At 32.5% G+C, this 12,355-nt stretch overlaps 1 pseudogene; it reads left to right on the top strand.

The window, feature by feature from the left end:
- Nucleotides 1-8,740: 8,740 nt before the first annotated feature.
- Nucleotides 8,741-9,721, top strand: LOC149149898 (uncharacterized; annotated as a pseudogene).
- The last annotated feature ends 2,634 nt before the right edge of the window (nt 9,722-12,355 follow it).

Here is a 12,355-nt window from a genome sequence, read left to right as displayed (position 1 = left end):
TCATCTTCTGTATCTACAATATATATTGAAATCAAATATAAATAGAATATGACTTTTGTATCTGTTCAACATCTGTAATTTCACATATATTTGAAATTGTGCATATACGGAAGATGACCTCCATATAGTCATAACTTCTATATATACACATAGATATGGAAATCATCTTTCATATGTGCATACTTATAGATCTATGTTATAGAATATGCACATATACAAAAGTCATATACGGAATTTATGCATATATGAAAGTTATCTTTCATATATGTATGCTTCCATATATTTGTGCATATACAAAATATGCACATACATGGAATATCAATTTCTTATATGTGTGGCTTCTTTATATGCACATATGTATGGAAGTGTGCAAATAAAAAAGATTCCCTCCATATATACACAAACTCTATATATGCACATAGATATGGAAGCATGCATATACAAAAGATGACTTCCGTATATGCACATCTTCTATATATGCACATAGATATGGAAGCCATCTTCCATATATGCACACTTTCATATCTATGTGCATATATAAAAGTTGAGCATATACAGAATATGACTTTCATATATGCACACTTTCATATCTATGTTATAGAAGATGCGCATATACATAAGCTATATATTGAAGCTGCACATATATGGAAACTATCTTCCGTATATGAATGATTTCATATATGTGTGTGTGTGTGTGTGTGTGCATATACACAATTTGCACATATACAGAATATGGCTTCTCTATATGTGTGACTTTTGTATATGTACATATGTATGGAAGTGTGTATATATGGAAGATGACCTCCATATATGCATAACCTTTATATATGCACATAGATATCGAAGTAGGCATATACAAAATATGGTTTCCATATATGTGCATATTCTATATATGCACATATATATGTGGAAGAGTGCATACACAGAATATGGTTTGCATATATGTGAAACCTCTGTATATGCACATATATATGGAAGTCATCTTTTGTATATGCATGCTTCCACATCTATGTGCATGTACAGAAGTTGTGAATATATGGAAGTCATTTTTCGTGTATGTATGTTTCCATATGTATGTGTCTATATATAGAAGTCGTGCATATAGAAAAGTCATTTTTTGCATATACGTAATATACAAAAATCAAATATATATAGAATATGACTTCTATATATGTGCAACTTTTATATATTTAGATATATATGAAATAGTGCATTTATGGAAGATGACCTCCATATATGCACAACTTCTATATATACACATAGATATGGAAGCCATCTTTTGTATATGCACACTTCCAAATCTATGTTATAGAAAATGCACATATACAGAAGTCATACTAAAGTTGCGCATATACAAAAGCTAGCTTCCATATATGCACACTTCCACATATATATATATTTAGAAATTGCATGCTATCTTCCATATATACAAACTTCCAGATCTATGTTACAGAAGATGCACATATACAAAAACTATCTTCCACACACACACACATATACAAAAGCGTGCATATACGGAAGATAGCTTCCATATATGCACAACTTTAGTACGACTTTTGTATATGTGCATCTTCTATAACATAGATGTGGAAATGTGTATATACAGAAGATGGCTTCCATATCTCTGTGTATATATAGAAGTTGTGCATATATGGAGGTCATATTCTGTAAATGCACAATTTCATATATATCTAAATATATAAAAGTCACACATATATAGAAGTCATATTCTATATATATTTGATTTTTGTATTCTTCTTTATTTGGTCTTCATATCCATAGGAAACCTCCATCCACCATCTTAGAGGATGCTTTAGAGCTTTTTAAGATTTACAAGCTTAGAAAATTACTTCCCTTGAAGCTCCGTCCATACATAATTATATAAGTTAATTTCAAGGGTGGATTGGTTGAATCTCCAATTATACTAAATTTCATTTCCCTTGTAAATTCAAATATTTTCTGTAGCACAACTAACAATTTGTTCTTGTTAGATTTGCATTAAAATAGATGACCATTCCTAGCAAGCACAACACCTATCAGGATTGTTTAAGGTTTAGAGACCCAAACTAAAAACATTTTGTATTCATATAATTTGGGTACTATAATGAGATGAGGGCCATTTTGAAATCCTTTTAGTGACTAACATGAGCCCCTCTTGGTTTCCATGGATGACAGGAATGATAGGTTCTTAGCAGTTTTCTTATAATAAAGTGTTTAGATATACTATCATATTTCAAGAGATAGATGATCTAGAGTTGATTGTAATAGATTGATTACTTTCTTCAAATGTTCTGATAATTTGAATATGAAAAGACCCCTAGCAGACATTATAGGTCCATTAAGAATCATAAATTTTGGAATACCACTTTCTATATATCCATCACAAGATTTTGCATGGCTTTAAATGTTAAAATGATTCCTTAATATAAAGAGATACTCCCTTTTTCAGGGAACATTGCTATTCATGAAAATCTTGGATGCTTAAGTAGGTTGAGTTTCTTTCTCATTCTGTCCATCTAGAATTATATTTTTTTAATATGATTTATACATGTAATAATATTTACAATATTTTTTATATTTTTTTAAATTTCCTTTTCTTTGTTAGAATCAATTGGTATTGAACTAATAAGTCTAACATTATGAATTTTTTTAACAATACACTCAATCATCATTTATGTAAGTTTCTATGAACCATATTTTTTTAAAAAATTTATGAAGAAATATTAACTTAATATATGTTAATACATCCATAAGATAAAATAAATAAATAATTATTAATATAATAATGTTAAAAAACATACATGAATGAGATTCTAATATGAGGAAAACTTTATTGACGAAAAAATTAATAAGTTTACTTATTAGGTAGATTTTGGAATAGATTTTCAAAAATTTCAATTTAATTATCAATAATTATTAGGTAGATGGATCATATTTAACCTCCATGGAATATTCTAGAATATTCTTCGTAGTATACACAAATCAATGATTAAGACTTATCTCCACAGTAGTTATGCTCTTTTTACCCTTTAATTAAATTTAATTAATTAAAAAAATGTGATATGAACAAGTGTTGTATCAAATGAGTTATTTTTTTTGGGCGTGTGGTATTGATAAGACATGGTATTGACCCATGATATGGTAAGAAAGTCTATTACATATTAAGAATCTCCAAGATAAAGTGGGGGTAAATCTCCATGATTAACAATATTGCTCCATGTTTATATATATATATATATATATATATATATATATATATATATATATATATATATATATATATATATATATATATAGATATATATATATATATATTTAGCTTATAAATTAATTATTTTTGTAATTAATAATAATAGTAATTTAAAATAAAGTTATAATTTAGTTATTTTTATGATTTATCATGAAGTGTTTTGATGTTTCTTTTGGATTGATTTCTATCAACTTTTACCAACCATTTAATTTATATGAGTGCTAGTATATTAGTTAGTTTGACGTTATGTAAAGTTCTTGGTTTGTAATATAGTTTTTAATTAAAAATGTAATGATTTTTTTGGATTGGAAAATAGTGCTTGTGTTCTAATAAAGTAATTAGTGTGCCAAAAAAAAAAAGAAAAGAAAAGGAAGTAATCTGTTTCCATTTCAATCTATGCATCTAATTGCAATTTGCAAATGTTTTACAATCAACTATATATAGATCATGAAGGCATGCATGTATATTAAAACAAATACACATGTTCATCAACCAAGAGGAGAACGTATATATTTGTATACATCTTTCACATTTATATCTAAGTTTTCTAATAAATCCATGAAAATTTACTTGATCCATAACTTTAATAACCCTTTAAATGTTTTTCTTTTGTGAACTGACATAGTCAACAACTAGGGTAGGCTCGTACTTGCATGACACGAGGTCAATTCAACTACTACCACTATAACCTCTAGGCACATAACCCCTCACATGGCACATGTGGCTAGTGAAGAGTTTGAACTAGTAATGTCACATGGAGTTCCTTAATAGTGCACCCTATTGCCAACTGATCTACACCCTATGGGATTTTCATAATTGAAGGAGATGTGGGTGAGCTTTGATCCACTTATGTGTGCATGTGTCACAAGGATATTTAATATAATTGACCACTACTTTATGGTGCCCCATGGTTTCAAGCTAGGTACTCATGGGAATTGAACCTTGCACAACAGTAAAAAAAATCCTCACTTTCCAACATTGAATCCAACCTCTTTTTACAATAACCCTTTAAATACTAAATTCTAAACAACATCTTAAATAACTAATTCAATTTTTTAATATTAAACTTTCAAGTTTTTACACAATCAAGATTTTACAAGTAAATGGTGAAGGAGATCTATTTAAATTGTATATTAAATTTTTTTAAATTATATAATAAATATTTGATTTTAATTATAATATAATATTTTTATATATATAACCTTTATCTATATATAATATAATTTCAAAATATCCTTTTAAAATTCCTTTAAATTAGAAAAAATAAATTGCATATTAAATTTTTTAAAATTATATAATAAATATTTGATTATAATAATATATATATATATATATATATATAAAACCTTTATCTATATCATAATATAATTTCAAAATATCCTTTTAAAATTCCTTTAAATTAAAAAAAAAACAATACGGTAATCCTTAAACTACATAAATATTCTCTTTAATCCTTACTAATTAATTTATAAAAGGAGAGGCATTATTATTATTATTATTGTTCTTGTTGGTGGGTGAGTTTAGGCCTTTGTGGATGAGGTCATGGAACTTGTGGAATTAGACCATTTAAGGGATGCACTGGTAAGCCTACCTAGTGTGACTGGATTTTCAATAGAACAAAGGAAAAGGCTAAGAATAGTTGTTAACCTTGTTGCAAATCCTTCTATAATTTTCATGGATGAGCCCAATTCTTGTTTGGATGCTAGAGCAGTTACAATTTTTATATGGATTGTTTGTAGTATAGTAGATATTGAAAGGACAGTTGTATGTACCATTCATAAGCCCAATATTGACATATTTGAAGCTTTTGATGCAATAAAGCAATGTCTAGACTATATGATAACTTATATTGTTTATTTCAAAGTGGTGATTGCTAACCTACTATAATGGGTTCAGTTATTGTTGATGAAAAGAGGATAGAAAGTCATTTACTTTGGGCCATTGTGTCGAATTCTCACAAGATTGTTGAATACTTTGAGGTAACTATTTGCAGAGTCCTATAGCTAGGAAAGGAATGGTTTTGAACAAAGTACTATCAACTTAGTGTCAATATGTGAGTTAATTTTCTTACTTTCACCATGTAAACTGCGGGCTATTCCAAGAGTACCAAAGATCAAAGAAAATACAACCCAACTACATGGATGTTGGAAGTTAGTTCTATTTATATTGAACATAGTTTGGGGATAGACTTTGCAGAGCATAAAAAAAAAAAGATCTCCACAAGTAAGCATTAAATTTGCCAATTTTTTGGCACTAGAATCCTTATTCTTATAATAGCTAGCATTATAACAAGTCTACAATATACAAATATATCCACTTCAAAGTCACATTCTAACATTTCATTCTTTTTCTTGGACGTGAAGGTGAAATAGAACCTTGGTTAAATAGCTCAGCACTCCATCTCTGAGAGAAAAATATCTATACTTCGCTACCGAGTACTCATTATCATTCTTCGGACAATTCATGTCATGTGTGTAGAAGCAATGGTGGACTTACTAGCACAGTCCCAATTACAATGCTATTAGGTGATTTTCTATTTGTAACAATCTTTTAGAAAATCGACACAAAGTTGTATGTACTTAAATTTAACGTTGTATGGCATATTAGTACCCAAAACATTTTGTTTGAATAGAAAAATCAGCAAAATGTGTGATGTCATTTTGTATGATATAAAATCTTCGTAGAAACTAACGACTAGATTATTGTATATCAGGGACAACAAAAATGATCTTTGTATCATCACTGGGGCTTTGTATGGAGTAATTATATTCTTAACAGTCAACAACTATTCAAATGTACAACCTGTAGTTTCAGTAGAGAGAATTGTGTTCTACAGAGAAAGGGTTGTAGGAATCTACTATGTATTGCCCTATGCTCTAGCTTAGGTTAGTCTTCTATCATTGTCTCATTTTATTCTAGACATTCAAAGTCTTCATGTGCCAAAGGTTGGGCAAGCATAGTATGGGCCTATATGATTTCTTACCCAAAAGTAAAATTTTGGAGTTCAAATCCTTGGGTCAATATGCTCACATCTTCTCACTAGTTTGTATTAGTATTATCCGATGCTAAGGGCACCCTTGGGATTTTTGGATGAGAATTTTCGTAATTTGGGAAGGTATTGAAAGGAGTTACCTAAATTCCGCTATGTTAACACCATTATGCTAGAATATGGAAACTATACAATTCTCTTTCTATTTATATTTTTTTTGTCACTTATTCCAATATTATAATTGGATAGGATTCTTGTTTACATATGTAATATTTGATGATTATTTTAACAGGTGATTGAGCTTCCTTACATATCGTTGAGACAATGGTGATTTGTGAATTTACCTTTTTCTAATTAGTTTGATAGAAACCCTACCATACTTTTCTCCAATAGGCAATATAATAGAATTGTTGGATGAACTTACCAAAGAAATTTCATATTCTTCCAAAGAGAATTTTTTTTATTGGCGACCAACAAAACAAAATATGTCAATAGCCAATTGTGAGTTGCATATTGATCTACATTGATCATAGATGACAAGCCATTTCTAGAAGGTTTCCTTATTGCTTGTGCACTAGATTTTACAAGCATCTCTTGACATTGGCTTTTCCCTAAATCATTGGTATCCTTAACCATTACTAAACCATTTTGATTTGCAAATAAAGCTATAGAATAGTAAATCACTATGATTTTTATTCCCTAGATCGGTGCTACCCTCACATTATCAAGACCTAATGAATGCATTCACACTCCATTTTATGCTACATTTATAAGCCTTTCTTGCATTATGAGTACGTAATGTTATCACCATCAGTGATTAAATCACATTTCACTATAGCTTTTCATCAAATAATTTATGTACTAAGTTCTAATGCAGAAACCCCAATTAGGAACTTCCCATAGCCAAGTATGGCTTTCAAGTCAATGCTTTATTGTTGCAATGAGCTCTAAGGCCTTGCTATAATACCCAATCTTAACCAATAATCAACAAAATTCACAAAACCAAACCTTGTTCACAAATTTTGTCAAATAGTTGGTAGGTACCCTCCATTCTCCCACTATTAGTTAGATTTGATCAATGAATTAAACTAATAAATGTGAGCATTTAAACAATTTAGGTGACCACCCATAAATTGTTTGCTTGGGTATCCATTTAAGATCCTTCTCGACCATGGATGCTTTTAGGTGAAAATAAACCATCCAATAATGGATGCATCTCCACTACACATTGCATGTCATGTTATTCCTCTATATTGGTAACAACACACAATAATATGTACAATTAGGAGAAGATACCCATGTCATTGTTTGTTAGTATATTATAGACATGTTTGGAAGAGTGAGGGGACAACCATGGGACAACTTGTAATATAAATCCATCAATTAAAACATATGGTGAACCATTATCATGTTATAATAATCTTGGTAATATCATGATCCTAATTAATTTTTTGGAATGAGTAAGTTATTTATTGAGTACTTTATGTACCTATTCCTCACTTTATTAAGCTTAATTTTTGCTTAAAGGTAGCACCTATTTTATATGGCTACATTCATTAGGTGAGAAATTAATCATTAGGCGCAACTATCCCATAGGGAATATCCCATTATCTAATAGTTGTTTGGATTAGCCAAGTTCGTATTTTAACTAAGCAAAATATTATAGGAATCTATTAGTTTTAAATTGTTATAATTTTGTTTAGTGTAGTATATAATTATAACATAATGTTATAACTAATTTAAAATAGAGTTATCCAATTATAATGATTATATATAAAAAAGGTTATGTGATAAGGTTAAAATGTATGTAATTTTATATATGTTTTAAGTAAGGAAGGTAAGAAAATGAAGAATTAAAAGCTAAAAAGGTAAAAATTATATTAGTTTATTGTAATAAAGTAGAAGGATAAGCACATCTTGGTCATTTGTAAATTAGAACTTATTGTTATATTTGACTTGCAAAATTCTAAAAAAAAAATAAACTTAATTTCTATACCTAATCTAATCACTTACATAAATTATCAAATTATCTATGCTTATAATTAGAGACATACATAATAATAATAACATCTACTTATAATCCTTAAAACTTATAATCATATTTTAATTGTATTTTAACATTAAAACATTATCATATCTTAATGAGTATAACCTTCATATTTATATCAAACTACGCTTTTTTTTAAAGTCGTTGCTAATGAATATGATGGTGTCATTGACACTTTCCATCACAATTTCTAATGAACAAGAAATTATATTATTTAATTCGTTTAAAATAATAGAAAAATTCACTTGCTGTTAATTTAAACTTGATACTTAACAAACACACAAATGTTTTCCACCACACATTAATGTTAATGTTAGTGTGCAATAAAATAAATTCAATTTTTCAATTTGTTTACGTATAATTAATATTCGCGAATCACAACAAACACTTTCAGTGATAGCTACAATCTTCACTCTTCGGCTCTCTGCTGCAGTTGGCCATAACAACGAGCAAGATGTTGTTCCAACGCCCTTTCGTCTGTCATTTATCAACAGCCAGCGGAATCAGTAAGCATTTATTCTCATACCATCCTCGTTTAAATTCTTTGATTCTATCAAAATTCTCAATTTCTCCTCCACCGTTCACAGTCAGATCTTCTGATATCCATAACTTCGTTTCAAATACCAAATCCCTGCAATCCTCGAGACCTTATATCGCTCCATACAGAACGGTATACTCCACAAAACTGCCCTTCGAAAGGGCACCCCAGCAACGAAATCTCATCATCCAAGCCAATTCAGACAACGCCTCGGAGGACGACTCAGACGACAAAGAGGAGAAGAAGAAGCAGGCCAAGAAACCCAAGGGCCCCGTGGACCCCAAAAAACACAAACCCTTGTTCGACCCCTTCAACAAGAACCCTGTGATTCAGGAGCCCGACGACCCCACAGACCTCCAGGAGGTCTTCCACAAGATGAGAGAGGACAACCTTGTTCAGCAGGCCGTCGAGATGTTCGACGCCCACTCGAAGGACGGGCTAACCCACGAGGCCATGAAGCTCTTTGGCTAGATGAAGGCCAAGTCCAGGATGCCAGATGTCGTTGCACAGACTGCCCTCGTGGCAGCCTATGCCAAGGATCGCAAGCCCAAGGACGTGCTCAAGGTCTTCATGATAATGCAGGCCTTGGGGTGCTTGACCAATTCATATAGCTACTCTGTTCTCATTCAGGGGCTGTGCCAAGGTGGAATTCTTCAGGAGGCAGTAAAATATATGCTTGAGATGCTGGGCTATGGCTCGAAGACAAATGATGCCACTTATGTCACTTTGGTGGCTTCCTACTTGAGGGCTCAGAAGGCTGATGAGATGCGGCAGCTCCTAGTAAAGCTGAAGGAGAAGGGTTTCGTCTCTGACGACAAGGCAGCTCGAAAGCACATGAAGAGCATGGGTCGGTTCAACAGGGTAGTCATGAATATGTTGTTTGGGCAGTATAAGTGACAGAAAGAATGAAATGCACATATTTCTGAATGATTTTCTGCTCGTAATATTTTTGGCACAATGAATTCCCATCACTCACTTTGCATGCAACTGTGCAGCGAAGAGCATTCTTCTTTATAGAGCAGGGGCAGTGCAAGTAATTCCATTTTTTGAATCTTTTCATAGACTGTTGTACTTCCCACCCAATACATGGGTATCCGGAACCTGCAGCAGCTGTTGGTGTTTCGGGTGGGCGCAGGCTAGTTGGGAAGGTAAGCCAAGCTACACATTTTGATTTTCTGAAACACAATATGAGGGGTGATCGCTCGCTGCAGATTTTCTAAATTTTCATGCTTCCCTCCCTCTCATATTTCATTTCAAATTTTGAAATTTCCCGCTTGACCATATGAGTTTGAAATATATTTCCCACTAATTACATTTACTGCATTAACTACGTACATCGAAACAGTTAAAGTCAAATTGGTCTGGCCTAACGATGTCGGAAAGATGGAGCTATCAAAAAAGGAGTAGTCGAACTAGGCGGAGGGATTGCTTGGTTTCCAGGGCCGCCTCGAAAAACTTCCGGCTCCGGCAATCGGGAATTCCCTCCGCCACCCTCCACCACTTTTGCCAACTCTACATTCCTCCGCCACCCTTCCACCCTTCCGCATTAACTCCGACTCGTATTTGTATTTGTCTGACAGATCCTCCTGTCCGGACGATTCGGGGTCACATCGCACTCTTGTTGCCGAAATTCAAACTGAGGCCTCAAATGTGCATGGAACCCCCATCGCGCGCCTTCAAAACTTGCAACGAGACAGATCCTAAACCACTCACAAATACACCAGATTCTACATTTTTCACCACTCACAGATACACCAAATTCTGCATTTTCCTTGCACACGTCACGTCGGTAAACTAGATTATTAAAGAATATCTGTAAAGGCCTTAAGGACGATTTATTGGAAAGGTTTTCCCACTTATTACAGTTTACATTTAGCGGAAACAATATTTTAGCAAAATTTGGAAATGCACATCTCAAAGATAGGTTTTCGCTAATTTTATATTGCTGGATTTATGCGAACGAGAATGACCACGAGGAATCATGCTTGTTATGGCTAGCCTGGGATGAATTGTGATATTCATGTAACATGCCTTTGGTTTCTCTGATTAGGCCAGTCGGGTAATAAGTTGTGGTTTGTTTCCTGCCCTTAGTCGTGCAACCTGAGATTAATTCTCGTTGATTTTATTGCTTAAACGCTACTTTTGATAAAGAAATTTTATTGCTTAAATGCTACGTGTAAGAAATTTTAAGATGCTCTTAGGTAAATTAGTTACTTTGTAACCTTATGGAGTGAATTTTCGTGGTTGCTTTATTTAGTTTTGACAATGTGGGATATGATTGAAAATCCCTGCACTGACCTTTCGAGTCTGGGAAGGGTGGAACTACTAGAGACTAGATGTTTGTAGGCCAATACCACTTGCTGGCATTGAACATAGAAAATTCTGTGGGAACATAGAAGAATGCCTTACATAAATACACAAACATACATGTCCACCCATGCTTACAATTAACTGTGAGAATGAAAATCCTAGAAAACATTGCACATAGAAGTGGATGAGAGGGTTACAATGGCACCTCCTATGTTTGAGACAGAAGAAGTGAATATGATCATCAATTCTAAAACCAAAATTAGGTCTCATGACGATGTATCCTAACCATCCTATTCACAGAGGTGACCGCTCATAGCTTTACACCTAATATGATCTGTTCTTTTTGTTTGTCCCTGCCAGTTTACCCACATTTTTGGGGGCGACAGGATCTATGGATCTGGAATGTTTTCTGTATTTTCCGATGTTATTTTTATCATGCCCAACTTAAACATATACCCTTGAATCCTCACTCTGTTATCACCTGCCCATCTTATATTTACAATGTTGAGAATCTACCAAAATGCTTGTGATTTTAAATTTGAGCTGGTGAAGTTCAGTGCTCATACACAAGTCCATGCTTTGGCACCTGTGACTCTTAGATACCTTATTTTTACCAGGGGGTGGAAGGTCTGCACTGTTTGCTGAAAAATTTTCAATGATCATAGTCTAGCTACTTACAATTTTTTCAACAATGGCCAATATCTGTCAATATAAAGCCTTTATTGTAATTTAGTCTGTCTAGCAATGCATTTTAGTTGCTTTGCACTGCATTGAGTTTCAATTTTGTTGTTTTCTTATCTATTGAAGTTGAGGCATTTTAATTTTTTTATGAGCCCATTCAGAGATTTTCCCTTTTTTAATCTGCATGACTTCCTAATTTGAAGCTGCTAATGCTCTTAACTACTCTTATCAAAACTTGCTGCTATTTTCTACCTACTTATTTTAAGTTTTGATGTACTTTTGATATGCTAAATGTAAGTTGATACAGTTGATTTCATTTCACATGATAACTCTAATGATTGCTAACATGGAAATCTATCCCATATTCTACATTTGAGTCTTTTGCTCTAAAAATAGGACTTAAAGCTCATGTTTTGGGAGCCTCTACCAAGTTCAAATGTTCTTGATTTTGGTGTTAAACGTGCTTTATTAAGAAGGGAAATAATAGCACGTCTACTGTCGGGTGGGTGCTGGACCAAATTATGTCTCCAAACCAAACTC

The sequence above is a fragment of the Pinus tabuliformis genome, chromosome 9 (genome assembly GCF_031772625.1).
Source record: "Pinus tabuliformis cultivar Carrire ecotype Pingquan chromosome 9, CPIR1, whole genome shotgun sequence".
Lineage (NCBI taxonomy): Eukaryota > Viridiplantae > Streptophyta > Pinopsida > Pinales > Pinaceae > Pinus > Pinus tabuliformis.
Note: the sequence above shows the minus strand (reverse complement) of the source record. Positions and strands in the feature narration are given on the sequence as shown.